This window comes from Micromys minutus (genome assembly GCF_963924665.1).
Source record: "Micromys minutus genome assembly, chromosome: X".
NCBI classification, from domain to species: Eukaryota; Metazoa; Chordata; class Mammalia; order Rodentia; family Muridae; genus Micromys; species Micromys minutus.
Genome location: NC_137970.1, coordinates 36,775,178 through 36,801,197, shown reverse-complemented (window position 1 = coordinate 36,801,197; position 26,020 = coordinate 36,775,178).

Genomic DNA, 26,020 nt, shown 5'->3' with positions numbered 1-26,020 from the left:
TAAGTTTGGGTATGCTGTGCCTTCATTTTCATTAAATTCTAAAAAAAACATTGATTTCTTTCTTTATCAACCTATCATTGAGAAGAACATTGTATACTTTCCATGTGTATATTTGCTTTTTTGTTGTTGTGTTTGTTAATATTGTAGACCAACCTTAGTCCATGGTGATCATATAGAATGCATAGTTATTTCTATCTTCTTGTATCTCTTGAGGCCTGTCTTGTGATAGACTCTATGGTCAGTTTGGAGAAGGTACCATGAGGTGCTGAGAAGAAGGTGTATTCTTTTGTTTTAGGATGAAATGTTATATATATGTCTGTTAAATCCATTTGAGTCATAAACTCTCTTAGTTTCACTGTGTCTCTGTTCAGTTTCTGCATCCATGGTCTGTCTGTTGATGAGAGTGGGGTATTGACATCTCCTACTATTATTGTGTATAGTGTAATATATGCTCTGAGATTTAGTAGAGTTTCTTTTATGAATTTGGTTGCTCTTGTATTTGTAAAATAGGATTGCTCAGGATTAAGATTTAATCTTGACAGAATTTTCCTTTGATGAGTAAATAGTGTCCTTTATTGTCTTTTTTTATGACTTTGGTTGGAATATTTATTTTATTTGATATTAAGTTGGGCATGCCTGCTTGTTTCTTGTGACCATTTACTTGAAAAGTGTTCTCTTAACCTTTTACTCTGAGGTAGTCCTGACATGAGTTTCTTGCATGCAGCAAAATGCTGGATCCTGTTTATATATATATATAGACTGATAGTTTATGTCTTTTTATTGGAGAATTGAGTCCACTAATATTAAGGTATATTAAGGCATAGTGATTGTTGTTTCTTGATACTTTTGTTGTTAGAGTTAGAGTTATGTTTGTGTGCCCCCCCTCTGGTGTTTGTTACAAGAGGATTAGTTTCTTCATTTTCCTATTGTGAAGTTTCCTTCTTTGTGGTGGAGTATATCCTCTATTATCCTTTGTAGTGGTGGATTTGTGGACAGAAATTATGTGAATTGTTTTTGTCCTAGAATATCTTGGTTTTGCCATCTATGGTAATTGAGAGTTTTGCTGGATATAGTAACCTGGGCTGGAACTTGTGTTCCCTTTTTTGGTTTATCTTCATTGGGTGTGTCTTTTTTTATATATAGATTCTCAGAGTATCTTGGATTTATCTTCCCTGTTTTACTGACCTCTTCAGGTAGTGTTTTTATGGTGAATATTTGGGGATTTTCGAGACTGATAGAAGAAAATGATGTGGGAGATGATTTGTTGCATTGCTACAGCTTAACCTGAATATTGGGTCTGGGTGAATAGCAAGAGTAGAAAAGGTCCATGTGCAACCTACCAGGTCACATAGCAGGTATGGCCAGGGTTAAACAGGGGATGTCTGCTTTAATTGGGGGCCAAGAGAAAACAACAAGTGGGTATTCAGGTGGGAATGGTCCACGTGATCGTTTGGAAGTATGCACAGGGGTAAGGGGAAGCTACCCAATGTCACCACCAGCAAAAAAGGTAGGGCCAGTCTTCCTGCTTTCTTATCCTCAGGGCTGGCTGATCCATACCCATGCCTGCAGTCAAGGTGCCTAGCCCACTCTCCCAAGAGTTGCAGAATCTGAGTGGATGGGCCAGCTCTCCTACTCTAATGACCCTGGGGCCTGTTTTACAGCTACTGCAGTTGGTAAAAAGTGAAGAAGCAATAGGCATATAGCCCTTAAATTACCTTATAGCAGAAAAGTTGTGGGGCTAATTTCTTAGGGCTGTCTGACCTGTGCCTCCTACCAACAAAGTTAGCTCTACTGTGCTATATATATAAGGAGCAGAGCCCTCTCCATTGAAGGACAAGGCTAGCTCTCCGGAGCTCATGACCAGAAGTATGGGCAACTTCCCCATACTGCTGGAGGTTATCTGTATGTTTTATACATATTCCTATGCATAAACATGCATATAACAACAATCTATGAAAAAGGCAACTATAAATTTGAAAAAGAACAAATTAAGGTATGTGTGAGGGTTTAGATAGATTAAGTAATATGGGGAGATAATATAGTTATAATATCAAAACTGTTCACTAAAATTTAAGTTGAAGTACATTTTAGAAGCAGTTGTTTACAAGGGACCTTCTGAGAAACATCATTTATCTTTGAATAAATAGCTTTGTGAGTGTATTCTTGATAAAACCATCATTAAATTCTATAATTTGCAGTCCCCATGAAAAAATCTTGTTTCAATGCCTAGTTATCAAATATTTTCTCTAATAGCTTCTCAGCAATGTATATTTCATCTGATCCACTCTAACTAATCAATAGTTCACTTTTGTGTCACACAGTGAGTTTCAAATGTCAAATAGTAAAACCTTCCTCATTTATTACTATCTTCTGAACTTTATTTACTTTCTTCAAAATAATTACAGTAGATGTTCCCTTTTCACAATACTCAAACAATAAACTCATTTCTAAGATAGTATAACAGGTTAATTTCTTATTCAAGTTTACTGGAAAAGAAATAGATGTTGCCCAATTTGAATAGAAAATATAAATAGACCTCATGTAGTTAGAATTCTTTTCCTCCTGGAGTATGAACTTCGCACCAGCTAATACTCAAACACAATTTAAATTTTGATATTTAGATATGAGTCAACTCAAATTAGCGTTTTTCACTGACCCATAAAAAAAGTCTTACTAAAGTATTACTGGAAAGCAAGTATGTAACATTTTTTTTCTTACAACTTTATTTGAAAAAAGAAGGATACATATACAGATTTATAAAAGCATTTTGCCATAACTATATGAATAAATTTTTGTCAGTATGTAATTCTTTGTTTTTGAACAACTTTATTTTAAAAAACAAAGATTAAAGAACAAATTTTAAGCATTTTTGCATAAATGCATATGAATATATTTTTGTCAGTGCTTGGATTTTTTTCAAAGGTTTGATAGTGTGCATTAAGGTCTTACTACTTACAATGAGCAAAAAGTACATGCAGCACAGGATGTAACCTGGAATTAGTCAAAGTTTTCTTGGTGTGTAAGGATTGAATATAATGTTTTTTTTTTAACTCAAAAAGCTAGACACCAGAGAATCAAACAACCCTATTTAAAAAATAGGGTACAGAGCTAAACAAAACATTCTCAACTGAGGAATATCGAATGGCTGAGAAACATCTAAGGAAGTGCTCAACATCCTTAGCCATCAGGGAAATGCAAATCAAAACAACCATGAGATTCCACCTCACACCAGTCAGATTGGCCAAGATTTAAAACTCAGATGACAGCAGATGCTGGTGAGGATGTGGAGAAAGAGAAACATTTCTCCACTGTTGGTGGGGTTGTAAACTGGTACAACCACTCTGGAAATCAGTCTGGTGATTCCTCAGGAAAAAAATGGACATAGTACTACCTGAACATCCACTATTCCACTTCTGGGCATATACCCCAGAGACACTCCAATATACAACAAAGATACATGCACCACATTGTTCATTGCAGCCCTATTTATAATAGCCAGAAGCTGGAAAGAACCCAGATGTCATTCAGTAGATGAATGGATACAAAAATTGTGGTACATAAACACAATGGAGTACTACTCAGCCATCAGAAACAATAACTTATTCAAATTCTTAAGAAAATAGCTGCATCTAGAGAATATCATCCTGAGTGAGATAACCCAGTCACAAAAGAACAGACATAATATGCAGTCACTGATAATGGGATGCTAACCCCAGAGGCTTGTACTGCCCCAGAAACAATTCACAGACTGTATGAACTTCAAGAAAAAAAAGTATGTAACTTTTAAGGAATATCTTTGGAAAACCACTCATTCTTTTTCCACATACCCTTTTCTTTGTCTCTCTTGTCAGATATGAGTATGGAACCATACCACATTTACACAATATCTTGTAGAAGGTGTTGTGATACAGTAAAAGAAACAGAACTAAACATTAAAGGGAGAGAACATGAATACCTTATTTAGATTTTCTATTGTTATAAAACACCATGATTGAAATGAATTTGCAAATTAAAAGGTTTATTTAGCTTATATGTTCTGACCATAGCCTTTCTTAAAAGAAAGTTGGGGAAGGATCTTAAGGCAGTTACCTGGAGTCTCAAATTGAAGCAAAAATCCTGGAGAAATACAAGTTACTGTTTTACTCTAATTCCTTTCTCAGCCAGCTTTTTTAGACTATTGTTTTCCACCTGCCCTGGAATGGAACCACCTAGAGTTTTTGGAGCACTTTTCCAGTCAAATATTAATAAGTAAATACTCTGTAAAACTGATTACAGGTCAAACATATACAAGCATTATCTTAATTAAGATTCTTTCTTCTAAGATATGACTATATTTATGTCAAGTTTACAAAGACTACAGGAGAAGGGGGAGGGAGGGAGAGAGACAGAAACAGAGACAGACAGACAAAAAGAGAAACAGTCAGAAATAAATAAAATAGATTGTGTATTTTCTGTCTCAAAATCAAATTATTGTTTCATTTGTAGCGAGGTGGCCCCCAAAATATTATTTTTTTTTTAATTTTAAGTATTTAGTTTTTATGTCACAAACTAAATACCTCAAGTGGTTATGAAATTCACTCTATATAATTCAACTTGTTCATGAAGTCAGAATTTCTCTTGTCCACTTTCCTTATGCTAAAATTACAGGATATAGAACCATTCCAGACTAAATGATTACCTTTTTTTGAGAAATATTCATCACTACATACAAAAAATTTCTTTCAAGTATATTGTATACTTTGATCACCTACATCTCTTTTTCTTTTTCCAACCACTAGAATAATCCTATACATTTTTTTCCAATTTTCCTTCTACTTCAATGTAAGATAGTTAGGTATGTAGATAGATAGGTAGACAGACAGGGAGTCAGACAGACAGATATAAATACATATATTCACATGGTGTGTGTATGTTTTATGTGTATGTCTGTATGGTGCCTTTGTATAAAATGTGTAGAATTCACAGATGAGATAAAACATAAAGTATTTTGTATGTGTGAGCTTAACTTATTTTGCTAATTTAATGATGTCCAATTTTCATAGATTTAAATAAAACTAACATAATAATTTATAGCTGAATAAAATTATATTCTTTTACATATAACATATTGTGTTTACATATGTATTTGTGATACCCAAAGTTTATGCTGATTAAAACAGTGGATGAACCAGTTTGCATTCCTACCAGGCTGCCAGAAGTCTATAAGTCTTCATTTATCTCATATCTGCCTTGTCTTTTATTGACACTGGAATTTTTAATAACAGCCATTTTTATTGGAATGAGATATTGTAAGTTGTCTTTAGGACAAGAAGGAAGGCACAAAATAAAATAAGGTCTGTGACTGGACAAGAAGAAAAGATAGGTGGGATCAAGGTTTTAGGAGAAGAGGGGAAAAGCAGAGAAAAAGAGTGGAAGATGTAGATGTTCCTCTTTGCTTGTATCTGCATAGATACAGGTTGTTATAAATATATTCTAAGGGAGTCATATGAATTATATTTGATAGAAGGAGACCTCCTGAAAAACTAGATTCAAGAGAATAAAACAAACAGAAAGAACAAAATCTCTTTCTAACTATAAACATCTTAATGATACTAAAGTTTTGAGATTTATATATTATAGAATGTACAGCTTTGGTCTCACCATCAGACCTTTTTGAACTCCTGATCCTCAGTATACAGTCTAAGATAGACATCAGAGACTACAACAATCATCAATGGGGCCTTCTTAAGGCCTGTTTCCTGAAATCCTTATGTTCCTTCTAGATATCTCAATGCCCATGTACAGCTTGAAGAAGCCATTAAAGAGATATTACCTTACATTCCTTTATTTTTTTCATTTCCTCTATTGTTGCAAAAAATTTAAAAATGCAAGGCTTAGATCCAGTCTTTTTAAAAATTATTATAAACATATATGAAATAATTAAACATAAAATTAAGGGCAAAATAACAAATTAGTGGATCCTAGTTTACTGCTGGGGTGTTTTCAAGAGATTTTCATTGAAAATAGCTGAGAATAGTTAACGAATGATAGTCCAGATTACTTTATATTGATTAAATTCATCTGTCTGTTTTTCTGAACAAAATTATGATATTTTTGTTGCTGTGTCACTGTAAAATAATTCAATTTCAAGTATCATGGTACTTTCAACAATATTAATTTTGTTTAGGCTTGCTTTGGTTATTTGAATTGTCTCCCACAAAATTGTATTTATTTTTTGAACTACAGAATGAATGTCCCAGGTACTGTGATAGAGTTATCATTAAGTCTTCAGCTTACTTTAAACAGAGGAGTTATTTTCATAGTCGTAATTTTACAAGTATATTATAGGCATGAGAATTCTTTTTATCTTTCAGCATTTTAATTTCTTTAATTTGGTGTTTAAATGTTCTTCTTGTAATGGTCTTTTATTTCCTTCTGTATGTTCATTTTTAAGTAATTGTATATTATTATCTTTGAATTACATACATATACAATCTAACGGATACATTTGCCTAACAACTCTAACTCTAACTGCAGCAAAATTTACAATTCAGTTGCAATAAAAATAAACCAAATTTTTATACCTATTAAAATTTCAATTATGAGCCCAGTCAGCGCAGCCAGCCTGTACAAAGTGGTTCTGGCCACCAGAGCAACTGATTCCAAGGCCTGCCTCCAGCAATGGCCTTCCCAAATCTGTGCAAAATATTCATCAGTGACAGCCTGGACCCCTGCTGCTGGAAGATCCTGCAAGATGGAGGGCTGCAGGTGGTGGAGAAGCAGAACTTCAGCAAGGAGGAGCTGATAGCTGAACTACAGATCTGTGGAGGTATTATTGTCCGGTCAGCTAGCAAGGTCACTGCTGATGTCAGCAATGCCGCAGAGAAGCTCAAGGTGGTGGGCTGGACGGGTACAGGTGTGGACAATGTAGGCTGGGCGACAGCACCAAGGAGGCCCAGAGCAGTTGTAGGGAGGAAATCAAAGTCCAGTTTGTGGACATGGTGAAGGGGAAACCTCTAACAGGAGTTGTAAATGCCCAGGCCCTTGCCAGTGCCTTCTCTCCACACACCAAGCCTTGGATTCGTCTGACAGATGCACTGGGCACGCTGATGTACACCTGGGCTGGCTCCCCTAAAGGGACCATCCAGGTGGTTACACAAGAAACATCTTTGAAGAATGCTGGGACCTGCCTGAGCTCGGCAGTCTTCGTTGGCCTTCTGAGGGAAGCATCAAAGCAGGCAGATATGAACTTGGTGAACGCTAAGTTATTGGTGAAAGAGGTCTCCACCTCCCACAGACCTGTGGTCCCAGGTGAGCAGGGCAGTGGGAAAAGCCTCCTGACTGTGGCCCTGGCAGGTGACCCTTACAAAGCTGTGGGCTTGGTCCAGGGCACCACACCAATGTTGCAGGTGCTCAACGGAGCTGTCTTCAGGCCAGCGTTACCACTACGCGGGGGCCAGCCCCTACTCATGTTCTGGGCTCAACCCTCCAATCCTGAAATGCTGCCCACTCTGATAGGCGGGTGTACAGCTGCTGCCTCCCAAACCTCCAAGGCTGATAAAGAGACCTGGCACGTCATGGGCCTCTTCTCCCTCCTGCCCAGCCTGGAAGCCTGGAAGCAGCATGTGTCTGAGGCTTTCCAGTTCTGCTTCTGACCCTAGGGCTCAGAGGTCCCAGCCCCCTGGGTTCTTCTGAAGAAACCTGCTCACTGTGACCTCTAGGAAGGGGAGATGCAGAACCGCGGCATCTGCCTTAATATTTTCTAGTAAAGAATCTAGCTCCAAATAAATAATAAATAAATAAATAAATAAATAAATAAATAAATAAATAAATAAATAAATAATCAATTATGATTACCAGCATCTTTCCACTATGTAGTGAATTTCACTCTATTTTCTTTTGGTAACACAACTAAAAATGTTGATCATATCAGACTGAGTTTCAGAAGGTATTCTAGGAATACAAATGGTTGAGGAATCATCTTCATCTGTATTGATCGTCTATACTATTCACCTGTATAATTCGGCAAAAAACTCATGTAAGAAGTGAATTCAGACATCAAAATGAGGTGCAAATATATCCTATATGTGGCTCCATCTGTTTATCCTCAAAAAATATTGTTAAAGACTGAGCTTAGTTCAGCCATTTCACAACAAATACATTTCACAGTTCTATTGATGCTTCAAGATAGAATGCTATTCTTCTTGTTGTTCTTGTTTAATTAAAAAAAGGATATATAAACTGAAGAAATATATTTACATTTTATTTATAATTTAGACCAAACATATAGCCATACAATCAATTTTTATACCTTTTACCATTTTTTTCTTTTTTATTAGATAGTCTCTGTATTTACATTTCAGGTGTTATCCCCTTTCCACCAATCCCATCTCCGCTCCCCCTCCCATTACCTCCATGAAGGTGTTCTATCTGTCAGCCACCCTATTCCACCTCAGCAACACAGCATTCCCCTGCACATAAAAAAATGAGCCTTCGCTGGATCAAAGTTTTTACCTCTGATTGAAGCCAGAGTATGATATCCTCTGTTGCACATGCAACTGGAGCCATGAGTCTCTCCATAAGGACTCATTGGTTGGTGTTTTAGTGCCTGGGAGCTCTTTTTCATTTGATTAGTTAATAATCTTGTTCTTCCCATGAGGTAGCAGACCCTTTCAGCTCTTTTGGCCCTTTCTCTAGCTCCTTCATTAGGGTTCTCAAGTTCAGCTCCATGGTTATCTGCCAGCATCCTCCTCTGTATCAATATGGCTCTGGTAAAGCCTCTGAGAAGGCATCTATATCTGCTTCCTGCCAGAAAGCACTACTTAGCATCAGCAATAGTGTGTGGGTTTAGTGGCTTCATATGGGATAGATCCCGAAGTGAGGCAGAATTTGGATGATCTTTTCTCCAATCTCTGATCTTCTATTTTTCCCATTATTTCCTCACATGAGTGTTTTGTTCTCCCTTCTAAGATGGGCTAAGGCATCCACTTTCTGGCCTTCCTTTACTTTGAGCTTCATAATTTCTGTGAACACTTTCATGGGTATTCTGAGATATTTGGGCTAGTATCCTATTATCAATTAGTACATACCATCAGTGTTCTTTGTGACTGGCTTACGTCACTCAGAATGGTATCTTCAAGTTCCATCCATTTACCTAGGAATTTCATGAAGTCATTGTTTTTAATAGCTGAGTAATAGGCCAATGTATAGATGTATCACATTTTCTGTATCCATTATTCTTTTGAAGTACATCTGGGTCCTTTCCAGCTTCTGGTTATTATAAATAAGGTGTCTGTGGATATGGTGGAACATGTGTCCTTCTTAGATGTAGGAGCTTCTTAGGATATATACCCAGGAGTGGTATAGCTGGGTCTTCAAGTAGTACTATGCCCAATTCTAATAAACCACTAGATTGATTTCCAGAGTGGTTGTACCAATTTACAACCCCACCAAAAGTGGAAGAGTGTTCTTCTTTCTCCACATCTTAATGAGTATCTGCTGTCACCTGAGTTTTTGATGTTAGCCATTTTGATTGGTGTGAGGTAGAATCTCATGGTTGTTTTGATTTGCATTTCCCTGATGACTCGGGATGTTGAGCATTTTTATAGGTGCTTCTCATTCACTCTATATTCCTCAGTTGAGAATTCTTTGTTTAGCCCTGTACTCTATTTTTAATAGGATTATTTGATTCTCTAGAGTCTAACTTCTTGAGTTATGTATTGGATACTAACAATCTATCAGATGTAGGATTACTTTTGGCAAGATGGTCATTTTTACAATGTTGATCCTTCCAATCAATGAACATAGGTGATTATTCCACCTTCTGCAGTCTTCTTCAATTTCCTTCTTCAGAGACTTGAAGTTCTTGTCATACAAATCCTTCACTTGCTTTCTTAGGGTCACACCAAGGTATTTTATATTATTTGTGACTATTGTAGAGTTTCAATTCTTGAATTTCTTTCTCAGTGAGTTTATACTTTGAGTAGGGAAAGGCTGCTGATTTTTTGTATTAATTTTATATCCAGCCATTTTACTGAAGGTGTTTATCAGGTGTAAAAGTTCCCTAGTTGATTTCTTGAGGTTACATAAGTATACTTTCTTTTTTCTTTCTTTTTTTTTTTAATTGAACAACTTTATTTTAAAAAACAAAGATAAATGTACAGATTTAAAGCATTTTTCATAAAAGTACATAATACATTTTTGTCAGTACTTTGTTTTTTTTAAGGTTTGATAATGTGCATTAAGATCTTTTTTTTAAACAACTTTATTTTACAAAACAAAGATAAAAGTACAGATTTTAAACATTTTTTGCTTAAAATTATACATTTTTGTCAGTACTTTTTTCAGATTTTAAAATAATTTTTACATAAAACAATATGAATATATTTTTTAGTCAGTACTTGATTTTTTTAAAGGTTTGATAGTATGCATTAAAAACTTCATAGTTACAATGAGCATAAAGTACATGTAAAGCAAAATGTAACATGTAAATAGTCAAAGTTTTCTTGTTGTGTAAATATGTTTTTGTTTTGTTTTGTTTTCTTTATTTCTTGGACTTCATACAGTCTGTGAGTTGTTTCTGGGGAAGTGCAAGCCTCTGGGGTTAGCTTCCCAATATCAGTGACTGCATATTATGTCTGTTCTTTTGTGACTGGGTTATCTCACTCAGAATGATATTCTCTAGATGCAGCCATTTTCTTAAGAATTTGGTAAAGTCATTGTTTCTGGTGGCTGAATAGTATTCCATTGTGTAAATGTACCACAATTTTTGTATCCATTCATCTTCTGAAGGACATCTGGGTTCTTTCCAGCTTCTGGCTATTATAAATAGAGCTGCTATGAACATTGTGGTGCATATATCTTTGTTGTGTATTAAAGTGTCTCTGGGGTATATGCCCAGAAGTGAAATAGTTGGATCTTCAGGTAGTACTATATCCAATTTTCTGAGGTATCGCCAGACTGATTTCTGGAGTGGGTATATTAGTTTGCTACCCCACCAACAGTGGAGAAGTGTTCTTCTTTCTCCACAGCCTCGCCAGCATCTGCTGTCATCTGAGTTTTGGGTCTTGGCCAATCTGACTGGTGTGAGGTGGAATCTCAGGGTTGTTTTGATTTGCATTTCCCTGATGGCTAAGGATGTAGAGCACTTCCTCAGATGTTTCTCAGCCATTTGGTGTTCCTCAACTGAGAAGGTTTTGTTTAGCTCTGTACCCCATTTTTTAATAGGGTTATTTGATTCTCTGGCGTTTAGCTTTAGAATTCTTTGTATACCTTGGATATTAGACCTCTATCTGATGTGGTGTTGGTAAAAATGTTTTCCCATTCTGTTGGTTGCCTTTTTGTTTTCTTGACAATATCCTTAACCTTACAGAAACTTTGCAATCACATTAAGTCCCATTTGTTAATCTTTGACCTTAGAGCTTGAGCCATTGGTGTTTTGTTCAGGAAATTTTCTCCTGTGCCTATGTGTTATAAGGTTTTCCCTACTTTCTCATCTAATAGTTTCAGTGTATCTGGTTTAATGTGGAGATCTCTGATCCACTTACACTTGAGCTTTGTACAAGGAGATAAGAACAGGTCTATTTTCATTCTTTTGCATGCTGAGTGCTAGTTGGACCAGCACCATTTGTTGAATAGGCTGTCCTTTTTCCATTGAATGTTTATGGCTCCTTTGTCAAAAATCAGGTGACCATATACATGAGGGCTCATTTTTGGATCTTCTATTCTATTCCATTGAACCACATGCCTTTTTCCCTAGCAGTACAATGCAGTTTTCAGAACAATTGCCTTGTAATATAGCTTGAGGTCATGGATAGTTATTCCCGTAGATTTTTTTTTTGTTGTTGTTGTTGAGGATGGATTTAGCTATTCTAGGCCTTTTGTTATTTCATATGAAATTGTACATTGATCTTTCCAATTCCATGAAGAACTGGGTTGGAATTTTTATGGGGATTGCATTGAATCTGTAGATTGCTTTTGTTAGGATGGCCATTTTTAAGATGTTGATCTTTCTAATCAATGAGCATGGGAGATCTTTCAATTTTCTGAGATCCTCCTCAATTTCTTTCTTTAGAGGTTTGAAGTTCTTGTCGTACAGGTCCTTCACTTGCTTAGTTAGGGTCACACCAATGTATTTCATAGTTTTTGTGACTATTGTGAAGGGTACCTTTTCCCTAATTTCTTTCTCCACATGTTTGTCCTTTGAGCATAGAAAGGCTACTGATTTGTTTGAGTTAATTTTGTATCCAGCCATTTTGCTGAACTTGTTTATCATCTGTAGGAGTTCTCTGGTGGAATTTTTGGGGTCACTCAAGTACACTTTCATGTCATCGGCAAAGAGTGATGTTTTTATGTCTTCTTTTCCGATTTGTATCCCCTTGATCTCCTTTGCTGTCTAATTGCTCCAGCCAGGACTTCCAGTACTATGTCTAATTTCTCCAGCCAGGGCTTCCAGTACTATGTTGAATAGGCAGGGGGAGAGTGGCAGCCTTGTCGAGTCCCTGATTTTAGTGGGATTGCTTCAAGTTTCTCACCATTAAGTTTTATGTTGGCTGTTGGTTTGCTGTATATTGCTTTTATTATGTTTAAGTATGGATCTTGGATTTCTGTTCTTTCCAGGACTTTTAACATGAAGTGGTGTTGGATTTTGTCAAATGCTTTCTCAGCATCTAGTGAGATGACCATGTGATTTTGATCTTTGAGTTTGTTTATATGGTGGATTTTGTTGATGGATTTCCTTATGTTAAACCATCCCTGCATCCCAGGGATGAAGCCTACTTGGTCATGATGAATGATCGTTAAGTATACTTTCATGTCATCTGCAAATAGTGTTGACCACTGCCTTTTCAATTTGTATCCCTTTGATCTGTTTTTGCTGTCTGATTGCTCTGATAAGTATTTTCAGTACTGTATTGAATAGGTAGGAAGAGATTGTGCAGCCTTGCCTAGTCTTTAATTTTAATGGAATTGTTTTAAATTTCACACCATTTAATTTGATATGGCTACTGGTTTGCCATATACTGCTTTTGCTATGCTTAAGTATAGGCCTTAAATTATTTATCTTTCCAAGGCTTTTAACATGAAGGGGTGCTGAATTTTGTCAAATGCTTTCTCAGGCTCTAAAGAGAGGATCATTTCTTTTTTTCTTTTAAATAATTTATAGAGTGGATCACATTGATTTTGAAGTCTTCCACGACTATTGTCTATGTAGTAATATATGATTGGAGCTTTAGTAGAGTTTCTTGGGTTTTTTGTTCTTTCGTTTGTTTTTTTTTTTTTTTTTTTTTTTTCTTTTATAAATATGGGTGTCCTTGTTTTTGGAGCATACTCATTCAGGATTGAAAATTCATCCTGCTAGTTTTTAACATTGATTAGTAAAATGTGTCTGTCTTTACCTATTTTTTCTGATGATTTTTGGTTAGAAATCCATTTTATTCGATATTTGGATGGCTATTCCAGATTGTTTTTTTGTTGGGGGGGGACCATTTGCTTGGACAGTTTATTCCCAAACTTTTACTCTGAAGTAGTACCTGTCTTTTTACTTGAGATGAATTTCCTCTATGCTACAAAATGCTGGATCTTGTTTATGTATCCAGTCTGTTAGTCTATGCCTTTCTATTGGAGAATTGAATCCATTGATGTTAAAACATATTAAGGAATAATGATTGTTTCCTGTAATTTTCATTGTTAGAGATAGACTTATATTTGTGTGCCTATCTTCTTTTGGTTTTGTTGTAAGAGTGTTATTTTCTTTCTTTTCCTAGGGTGTAGTTTCCCTCCTCTCAGATTTTTCCATCTATTACCTTTGGAGGCCTGAATTTGTGGTCAGATATTTTTTAAATTTGGTCTTGTCCTGGAATATCTTGGATTCTCTATCTAAAATTACCAAGGTATTTGCTGGATATAGTAATCTTGGCTGACATTTGTGTTCTGTTAGGGTCTGTATGACTTCTCTCGAAGATCTTCTAGCTTTTATACCTACTCTTGAGAAATCTGGTGAATTCTTATCTGTCCCCTTAAATGTTACTTGTTCTTTTTTTCCTTACTGCTTTTAGTGTCCTTTTTTGCTTTGAATATTTTATGTTTTGAGTATTATGTCTGTAAGAATTTATTTTCTGGGCCAATCTATTTGGAGTTCTGTAGGCTTCTTGTATGTTCGGAGTTATCTCTTTCTGATAGTGGTGGGCCAGCTTTAGCTCTAGGTATAAATGCAAGTCTGAATGGTACAGACCCAAGCGGTATTAGTATGACACCTGCACCCTGAGAGGTCCTAGAGGTCTCTCCCAAATAATCAGTGGAGAGTGTTGACTTACCTGTGGGCTCAGTAGAGGGAGTGCTCCTGTGTCTGAATCCTGGGTGCTGAATTCTTTTTATACATGCCAAGAGTCCTGATTACAATGTGCCCGATCTTGTTCTTGTTTACTATTAATCATATTCATGAAATTTTTGGAGAGGTACTTATTCTTGGTTCCAATATTTCTCTTCATAGAACTAGAATTAAAGTTAGAGAGAGATGAATGCAGGAGGCCCCTATACTCTAAAGGAACAAATTTAGAAAACAAGAGAATGGAAACCACTAGGAATCAAGGGTTCTGGGCTCTTCAATCATCAGTGGTCCCCCCTTCACACAAAATTAGACATCGTGGTTTTATAATTTGTGATATTTAGAAATGTTCACTAGAACAATAATTTTCAGTACATATAGTACAATGTACATAGCAAGGCTTTTCATTTTCTGCTTTATCCAAGAAGAAATTCAAAGTAGATTTAAATAATAACATCCTTTGAAGTGGTATTTAAATCTGTTGTTCCTGTGCACAATTTTTTTTTTTTTTTTTTTACAGAAGCAAAATTGCATTTCAAAAATGCAACTGGATCTAGAAACCAAAAGATAGAGAAAAAGGTTAGCAACAGCTAAAGTTCCTTTTTTTTTTTTCTCTCAAAACAGCTACTTTTAGTTTTGAAATACACAAAAGGTAATTTAAAGAGCTTTTTTTAAAATAATGAAATATATATATATATATATATATATATATATATATATATATATATATATATATATATATATATATATATCAAGCCTCTATTTCATACCAGATTTAAACTCAGTGAAAAGATCTTTCATATATTATACAGCACCAATTACCATGTAAATAGATTTTAAAGTAATGCATTATTTAAATCCTCTGTATTATATAAAGCAAGCATGAGGAAATGTTTGATATCTGTTTTATTTTCAAGCCAGCAACCACTTTCCACATAGAATAAGGACAGTGCTTTGCTGTATAATTTTAATTATATTTTTCATAATGAAGTATAGCAGCCCATATGATTATGTATTTTCCAACATTTGTGAAAAAGCATAACAATATTCCCTATATAATCATATGTCTAATGTGTTTCTCATTTGAAATCATTCTCCCTGCAGAAAATTGAAAATGAGAACTCCCAGAGAATACATTTCATTCACACTGTTATAAAGGACCTACAATAATAAAAAATCTAGATGAATGAGAATCAGACTTTAATCCAAATCAAAGGGATTTTTGAAGCTGTCATTACCACAACAAATTCAAAAGCAAAAGAAAAAGATTTAAAGAAGTTTGTAAATTCCCCCCACAAAGATACTGAACATAAGGCCTCTGCAGAATTCCCCAGCTGGTATAGGTGGATGCCACCAATCCTGATGACTTAAGCTATAAATTTGAACACTAGGTCCATAACTAGATACTCTCAAGGTGTCCTCTGACATCAAAACAGGATGGAATATGAGTAATCTTAAATATGAAAAATAAGTGTTGTAAAAAGACACTGAAGTTGATAAACTAAAGCACAGTCTGAGTCTGCTAACTATAAAAGTTTGTATCAAATAGGAAACTGGGGACAAGTTACAAGTTAAGTAACTGATGACCTATTATTCTGGTTACCTTTCAGAAAACCCTGGTCTCCAGTTAAGTAGACACAACTCTTGATTAATATTTCCTAATGTGGATGTTAGAGAAAACTAGTTTAAAAAAAGTTTCCTGGAGCCCTAATTGCGTGATAGAATGGAGGAAATGATTCCCACATACTCTCATACTGTCAGAAAATAAAACCTTCTTTAAATTCCTTCATCTCCTTTATGAAGTTCTCCTAATAGAGAATTAAATACAAGAAAACCACACTAAACATATCTAGAGCATACGTTTCCAAATGCAATGACCTAAGACTAGCAAAGTAAAAAGGGATTACTCTATTATTTAGAAACTGGGAACACATGTATGAGCTATTCAGGTATTTCATAATCTTGTGACTGTTGGATCCACCTTATTAATTTCTTTTTTCTCTTCATTATATAAATTTTGTACCTCATTCCTTTTATCTATGTTCTCAGTAGTACTCTCTTGCTCAGGTTATGTAAGATCACTTTAATAGACCTTACAGATAATATGATTTACTCAATAATATTTCTGAAGTCCTAATGTATAGATAATGTGAGGAAAACCATAGATATGTACCTATTCTCATGGTTTCTAATAATTAAAAATATCTCCCCAGAATGGTCTGTTTTTTATTCACTTTTATTATTGACAATTATTCTTCAAATATCAATTCAACTAAAATATGCACTGATAGTCAAAGCAACATTCTAAATAGAGAGCTGTTAGTTAATGTCAAGATCAATACTGGAACTCTTAGGGATATTATGCCATTCTGATTGTTGGTGTAGTTTGTGGGTATTATAGTTGGGTAGGATTGTTGTTTCCTTCCTCCTCTAGAAGGTTCCATGGTACTTTCTAGTACATGAAAGAGAGGCCACAGAGAGTAGAATTTCATATTAGTTCCAGCTCAGGGACCTCTGGGCCTTATGTTTGTAGTGCATATTTCCCTCGTAATAAAGACTTACATCCCTCCTCAGAGGGAAAAAAAAAAAACAAAGATAATAACAAAAACCTATAATGCCTAGTTCTGAAAATATAAGAAACTACCCATATGTAGTAAATTCCTAGAACTTGGAGGAGAACCTACAACCACGATTTTACTAAACCAGATTAATCTCTAAATACATTCATAATATTTGTCCTTATACACACACATAAATCTAATCCTGACGTTTCATCAAGAAAACTTTTCTTTATAATTGAAAGAAACCATTAAATGAAACCACAAGCAATCAAAATGCAGACTTGTGTCAATGAGTCCCGACAGACATTGCTATAGAATAACACCCACACCTAAGGGTTTAGGATCATTCCATAAATGGAGATGGTAAGATTTTAGTAACCAGAAAAATGAAATATTTTATAGGAGATGTGTCTTCTAATAATGTCAAAAGCTGCAATCAGAAAATCTCACCAACATGACTGCAAAAACATAAGCTGAACAGAGACAATGCAAAGTAGCATGCTAATATTTTCACATGGATCATGATGCTTCACTGATTCAGAAAGAACTGCAGGCAATTAAGAAATGCCAAGAGTAAGAGAAAGTCTTCCTCATGGAAGAACATAATTGTTTATCAGATACCAAATGGCCATACTTAACTTAAAAAAAAATACATGCAAATAATACCCCAGCCTGAAATTGTTATATTAATACATTTAGGAATACATATGAATATATGTATACATATATGTGTACGTAACAACAATTCATGGAAATGAGACCATACATTTTAAATATAGCAAAGAGGGGTGCATATAAGGTTTTGAGGGGATTAAAGGGAAAGGAGAAAGTATGTAATTATAATATAATCTCATAAAATAATTGAAAAATGCTATTCTTTTTTGCTGTTTTTTTATTATTATTTCTTATCGATTTACTTTAAAAAAAGAGGGATACATTTACAGATTTTTAAAGACATTTTGGCATAATATTATATAAATACTTTTGTCAGTATTTAATTCTTTTAGAGGTTGGATAGCATGCATAGAAATCCCACTAGTTAACATAAACATGAAGTACATGTAGGACAGAACATAACATGGAAACAGATTTCTTGTTAAGGATAGATTAAGCATAAAGATCTGTGAATACCAAAAATGGCCACAAGGCTATGATCTTAGCTCTTAGATCATTAATAATTTGAGGTCCAGGTGTACCAAACTCGAAGAGGGTGCCATACATTTTTGTTTTCCACAAAGAAGGAAAGACTAAGGCTTTATTTTTTTCTTTTTCTTTTCCTTTTTGCCCTTTGCTTTTCTTGAGCTTCATATAGACTGTGAGTTGTTTCTGGGGTGTTCAGAGCTTTCTACAGTTAGTCTCCAGTTATCAGTGACTGCATATGATGTCTGTTGTTTTATAACTGTATTATTTCACTAAGGATGATATTCGCTTGATGCATCTATTTTCTTAAGAATATCATAAAGTCCTTGTTTCTGATAGCTGGATAGTACTCCATTGTGTAAATATGCCACAATATTTGTATCAGTTCATCTACTGAAGGACATCTGAATTGTTTCCACCTTCTGGCTATAATAAATACGGCAGCTATGAACATTGTGGTGCATGTGTCTTTCTTGTAGGTTGAAGGGTCTCTCGGGTATATGCCCAGAAATGAAATAACTGGGTCTTCAGCTAGTTCTATGTCCAATTTTCAGAGGAGCTGACAGACTGATTTTCAGAGTGGTTGTACAAATTTACAATACCACAAACACTCGAGAAGTGTTCCTCTTTCTCCACATCTTGGCCAGCATCTGCTGACATCTGAATTTTTTATCATGGCCATTCTGGATGGTGTTAGGTAGAATCTCAGGGTTGTTTTGATTTGTATTTCCCTGATGAAAAAGGATGTCAAGAACTTCCTTAGCTGTTGCTCAGCCAGCCAATATTCCTCAACTGAGAACTTTTTGTTTAGCTCTGTACCCCATTTTTTAATAGGGCTGTTTGATTCTCTGGTGTCTATCTTCTTGAGTTCTTTGTATACCTTGGATATTAGGCCTCTATCAGGTGTGGGGTTTGTAAAGATCTTTTTGCAATCTGTTGGCTGCCATTTTGTTCTCATGACAGTGTCCTTAGTCTTACAGAAACTTTGCAATCTCATTAAGTCCCATTTGTCCATATTTGATCTTAGAGTACTAGCTATTGGTGTTCTGTTCAGGAAATTTTCTCCTGTGTCTATGTGTTATAAGGTTTTCCCTACTTTCTCTTCTAATTATTTCAGTGTATCTGGTTTAATGTGGAGATCTTTGATCCACTTACACTTGAGCTTTGTACAAGGAGATAAGACAGGGTATATTTTCATTCTTTTGCATGCTGAGTGCCAGTTGGACCAACACCATTTGTTGATGAGGCTGTCCCTTTCCCATTGAATATTTACAACTCCTTTGTCAAAAATCAAGTGACCATATATGTGAGGGCTCATTTCTGGATATTCTATTCTATTCCTCTGACCCACATGCCTATCTCTGTATCAGTACCATGCAGTTTTTAACACAATTCTCTTGTAATATATCTTGAGTTCAGGGATGGTGATTCCCACAGATATTTTCTTGTTGAGGATGGATTTTGCTATTCGAGGATTTTGTTATTCCAAATGAAATTGCACGTTGCTCTTTCTAACTTTATGAAGAATTGCAATGGAATTTTGATGGGGATTGCATTGAATCTGTAGATTGCTTTTGCTAAGATGGCCATTTTTAAAATGTTGATACTTCCAATCCAGGAGCATGGAAGATATTTCCATTTTCTGGGATCTTCCTAGCTTTCCTTCTTTAGAGGATTGATGTTCTTGTCATACAGGTCCTTCACTTGCTTAGTTAGAGTCACACCGAGGTATTTCATATAGTCTGTGACTATTGTGAAGGGTATCTTTTCCCTAATTTCTTTCTCTGCATGTTTGTTCTTTGAGTAGAGAAAAGCTACTGATTTGTTTAAGTTAATTTTATATCCAGCCATTTTGCTGAACATGTTTATTAGCTGCCGAAATTCTCTGGTGGAATTTTTAGGGTCACTTATGTACATTATCATGTCATCTACAAACAGTAATATTTTTACTTCTTCCTTTCCAATTTGTAATCCCTTGATTTCGTTTTGTTGTCTAATTACTCAGGCCAGGACTTCCAGTACTATGTTGAGTAAGTAGGGGGAGAGTGGACAGCATTTTCTAGTCCTTGATTTTAGTGGAATTACTTCAAATTTCTGACCGTTAAGTTTGATGTTAGCTATTGGTTTGCTGTATATTTCTTTTATTGTGTTTAGATGTAAGCCTTGGATTCCTGTTTTTTTCTAAGACTTTTAAGAGAAGGGATGTTGTATTTTGTCAAATGTTTTCTCAGCTTCTAATGAAACAACAATTTGGCTTATTTTTTATTTGAGTTTGTTTCTATGGTAAATTATGTTAATGGATTTCCATATATTAAACCATTCCTGGATCCCAGGGATGAAGCCTACTTGATCATGGTAAATGATCATTTTGATGTGTTCTTGGATTCTGTTTGCACAGATTTTGTTGACTATGTTTGCATCAATATCCTTAAGTGAGATTGGTTTGAAATTGTCTTTCCTTGTATGGTCTTTGTGTGATTTAGGAACGAGGGTTATTTTGGCCTCGAAAAATGAGTTAGGTAGTGTTCCATCTGACTTTATTTTGCGTAATTGTTTGGAGAGTATTAATATTAGGTTGTCAATAAATGTCTGATAGAATTCTGCATTGAACCCATCTGGTTCTGTACTTTTTTTGGTTGGGATGCTTTTCATGACTTCTGCTTCTTAGGTGTTATGCGATTATTTAGATGGTTTACCTGGTCCTGGTTTAACTTTAAGATCTTGTATCTGTCTAGGAATTCATCCATTTCCTCCAGATTTTCCAGCTTTGTTGAGTATAGGCTTTGTAGTAGGATCTGATGATTTCTTGTATTTCCTCAGTTTCAGTTGTTATTTCTCCACTTTTCTTTCTGGTTTTGTTAATTTGGATACTCTGTCTTTGCCCTCTTGTTAATCTGGCTAAGGGTTTATCAATCTTGTTAATTTTCTCAAAGAAACATCTCTTGGTTTTGTTGATTCCTTGAATAGATCTTTTTGTTGCTATTTCTGCCTATGTTTGAGTATTTCTTGCCGTCTACTCCTCTTGGGTGTATCTGCTTCCTTTTTCTCTAGAGATTCTAACTGGGCTGTCAAGTTGCTAGTGTATGCTCTCTACTGTTTATCTTTGGAAGCACTCAGAGCTATGAGTTTTCCTCTCAGTACTTCTTCCATTGCATCCCATACGTTTGGGTATGTTGTGTTTTCATTTTCATTACATTCTGGAAAATTCTTAATTCCTTTCTTTATTTCTTCTTTGACCATTCTATTGTTTAATAGAGCATTGCTTAGTTTCCATGCTTATATGGCTTTTTGTTGTCTTTTTTGTTATTAAATACCAGCCTTTGAAAATGGTGATCTGATAAGATGCATGGGATCATTTCAATCTTCTTTTATCTATTGAGGCTTGTTCTGTGTATTCTTTTGTTTTAGTATGAAATGTTCTGTACATGTCTATTAATACCAACTGGTTGATAACATCTGCTAGTGTCACTGTTTCCTTGTTTAGTTTCTGTTTCCATGATATGCCCATTAATGAGAGTGGGTTGTTGAGGTTTCCCACTATTATTATCTGGGGTCCCATGCATTTTTTTTGAGCTCTTGTAGGTTTTCATTATGAATATGGGTGCTCTTGTATTTGTAGCATATATGTTAAGATTGAGTGTTCCTCCTTACAAATATTTTCTGTAATGAGTAAAAAGTGTCCTTCCTTATCTTTTTTAATAACTTTTGGTTGAAAATCTACTTTATTTGATGTCTGAATGTCTTCTCCCTCTTGTATTCCTATTATCCTTAGATTTTTTCTTCTCGTTGTTTTCTGTATCTCCTGGACATTTTGGGTTAGGAGCTTTTTGGCTTTTGCATCTTCTCTGACTGTTTTCTCTATGTTTTCAATGTTGTTTTCAGCCCTGAGATTCTATCTTCCATCTCTTGTAGTTTGTTGGAGATGCTTGCATCTGTGACTCCTGGTTTCTATTTTAGGTTTTCTACTTCCAGGCTTGTCTCTTATATTTTTTTCTTCATTGTTTCATTTCCATATTAAATTTCTTCTTCAATTCCTTCATCTCCTTGGTTCTCTTTTCCTTTGTTCTTTAATTTCTTTGAGTGTTTTTGTTGTTTTCTCCTTAAAAGCTTCCATTTCTTTTTGCCCCCCCCCCATTCTTGTTAAGTTAGTTATTCATGCTCTTCTCAAAGTTCTCCATCATCATCTTGAGGTAAAGATATCAGGTCTGAGTCTTCTTTTTCTGGAGTGTTTGGCATGCTGCCTCTTTCTGTGATGGGAGAACTGGGTTCTTAATTCCATTAAGGAAGTTTTTTAGCTTTCCTCTTGCGATCTTGTTGTCTGTGATTTTATGTAGTCTTGTCAGTGATTGGTTCCCATCTCTCCTGAGTACCTGGGCTGTGTCCTTGGAGCTCTGCTGTTTTAGCTGGCAAATGGCTTGAGTGTTTGGTCTGCATGCAAGGGCCTTCCGGGTGGACTTGAGTCTCTACAGCAGAGGTCCTCCTCCCCTGGACCAACAGGAGGGCCCCACCTACCAAGTAATAGGCATAGCCCTTTCTGTTCCCTGGTTACTCACAGGGCAGTCTCACCAGGCCTGAGTCCCTGGATCTCCACTGTTCTAGGTGGCAAATGGCCTAAGCATTTGGTCCACATGTGATAGCTTTCTGGGCATATAAGGAGTCCCTTTTCCAGGGTTCATGCTCCCCTGAACCAATCAGGGAGCTGTGCTTTCTATGCATTCAGCCCAGCCTTTGCTGTGCCGTGGCCACTCGGAGCATAGTCTCACCAGGCCTGTATCTCTGGATCTCTGCTCTTCCAGGTGGCAAATGGCTTGTGTGTTTGTTCCACATGCAAGGGCCTTCCGGGTAGACACCATGTCTGTAGGGATGAGTTCCTGCTCTCCTGGACCAACTGGAGGGCTACACCTACTGTGCACTAGGCCTAGCCGTCTCTGCACCCTGGCTGCTCACAATGCACCACAGTCTCGCCTCCCCTACGTCCCTGGATCTCTGCTGTTCCCGGCAGTAAAATCGAAAAAAAAAAATATATTTTTTTTATTGAAGATCTTTATTTAAAAAAAAAGATAAATGTACAAATTTTAAGCATTTTTGCATAAAAGTATACGAGTACATTTTTGTCATACTGTTCTTAGCAAAAGTTTTCTCCAACTAATGACTTCAAGTTTATTCATTGGGAAAATTGCAATTCCATTAAATAAAGAGTATAGTACATTTTCATGATTTTGATTTTGAGGCAAAGACAATCTATGGAGCCCAGGCTAACCTAAGACTCCAATGCTCTAGCCTGGCTCTTTATTACTTAAATTATAAGTGTATACACAAAACAATACCTACTGGCACATTGGGAGTGCATTTTTTCCGCAACTCAATTTTTCATAGATGAAAGATTTTCCTTAACAAAACTTTGAATACAAAGCAGTGTAATTATGAAACTAAAATTATTTTGTAAATTCAAATATTATGTTAAGTAAGTTACCATGGCAAACCAATTTATTATATTTGATATTGTCTATAAATACCAACTTTTAACTACCTGAGACCTATGGTTTTCTGCCCTTTTCTTTATTTTTTAAATTTATTTTATTGACTATTCTCTGTATTTACATTTCAAATGTTAACTCCTTCTCCCCATCCTCATTGCCTCTCCCCCTCTCTACTTGCTTCCATGAACATGCTCCCTTACCCAATCACCCTGTATACCTCAGCTCCTTCACATTCCCCTACACTAGAAAAGCATTCCTTCACTGGATCAAAAGCCTCCTCTCCTATTTATGTCAAACAATGCTACTCTATGCTACATTTGCAACTGGAGCCGTGGGTTGTTCCATGTGTGCTCAATGGTTGGAATTCTGGAGGTTTTGGTTGGTCGATAATGTTGTTCTTCCCATGGGGTAATGGCACCTGCCCCATTAATAGCTCTCCTGAATGCCTGAGGATTTGAGAAAGAAAGACATGAGTCTGGTCATTCTTGTTACCAGAATGCCATTTTACTCTCTCAGTAGAGCTCACAAGTTATCAGCTACAAAGGCAGTATGAACATTCCCTAGCTGCCCATTGGGAGAGACACCTGCTTGGTCAAATTTGTAACCTCAGGCAGTGGAAACAAGAAAACTGGTATGAGTCATCAGCTTGTGAGTAGGCCTATCTGAACTTCATAGGGAGCCTTGTTGTTTTCTCAGTGTCTAGACATACAGGAAGGCAGTTAACCTAATCCTTTGGTGGTGGGACTTTGCTCCCAACAATGAAATCACAGTCCCTTTCAGCTCCTTCAGTCTGTTCTTTAAATCTTTCATTGGGGTCCCTGTGTTCAGGCTGATGGTTCTCTGCAAGCCTCCTCAACTGCATCTACATGACACTGGCAGAGCCTCTGATGAGGCATCCATATCTGGTTCCTGCCAGTAAGCAATTCTTGACATCAACAATAGTGCTTGTGTTTGGTGGCTACATATGAGGTAGATCCCCAGGTGAGAAAGTCTCTGGATGGCCTTTTATCCAACCCTGTTCCCTCTATTTGAATTTGTATTTACTCCCATGAGTGTGTTGTTCTACATTCTAAGAAGGACTGAGGCATTCACATTTTGTCCTTCCTTCTTTTTGAGTTTCATAAGATCTGTGAATTTTTTTCTTGGGTATTCAGAGCTTTATCGGGCTAGTATCTGCTTATCAGTGAGTACATAACATGTGTGTTCTTTTGTGACAGACTTACCTCATTCAGGATGATAGCCACTAGCTTCATCCATTGGCCTAGGAATTTCATAAAGTCATTGTTTTTGATAGACGAGTAGTACTCCATTATGTAGATGTACCACAATTTCTGTTTCCATTTCTCTGTTGAAGGACTTCTGGGTTCATTTCAGCTTCTGGCTATTATAAATAAGGCTGCTATGAACATGGTTGAGCATGTGTGCTTGTTAGATGTTGGAACATCTTTTGGATATAAGGCAGGAGTGGTACAGTTGGATCTTCACTTAGTACTTTGTCTAATTTTCTGAGAAACTGCCCGACTGATTTCCAAAGTGGTTGTAGCAGCTTGCAATTCCACCAATAATGTAGGAATGTTCCTTTTTCCCAACATCCTCCCCAGCATCTGCTATTACCTGAGTTTTTGGTCTTAGCCCTTCTGACTGGTGTGAGCTGGAATCTCAGGGTTGTTTTGATTTGCATTTTCCAGATTGCAAGTTTTGGGTAAACCCAATGACAATTTCAAACTCACTTTCAAGTACTGGTTCTCAATTAATTGCAATATCCTGTTGAAAACTAATCATATGTTATAAATACATTTCAAATGTATGAACTAAAAATATGATGACACAATAAGTGTTGAAAATTTTCTCAACTAAGTCACTACTAAAGAATAATAAGCTCAACAGTGAAGTATGGTTATCTTTATCTAGCTAAATCATCAATAATTATAACCTCTTTATAATGTTTCGGTTTTAATGTCTCTATTAACACCTTCCTTGTATATGTTGTGGTTTCAGGCCTATAAATTTCTGTAATAGTGGATTTTTAAACATTTCTTTTCATAACAGGCATATAATACACTGAACAATATTTTCCCATGGCTAACAATTATTCAAAGAAAGGGGGAAAACAGCATTTTCAATTTTTTTTTTAACTACTATAATAGTTTCATACAGACTCTAAGAGAATACAAATGCCAGCCCAGGTTACATATCCAGCAAAACTCTCAATTACAATAGATAGAGAGACAAAGATATTCCAGGACAAAACAAAATTTACACAGTATCTGAACACAAATTCAGCCCTACAAAGGATAATAGACGGAAACCCTACACAAGGCCAAAAACTACATCCCAGGAAAGAACACTGCTAAGAAGATAAAACGACAGCCTACAGATTGGGAAAGAATCTTCACCAATTCTACATCTGATAAAGGGCTAGTATCCAATATACACAAAGCACTCAAGAAGGTAAACTTCAGAGAATCACACAATATTCTTAAATAATGGGATACAGTGCTAAACAAAGTATCCTCAACTGAGGAATATTCAATGGA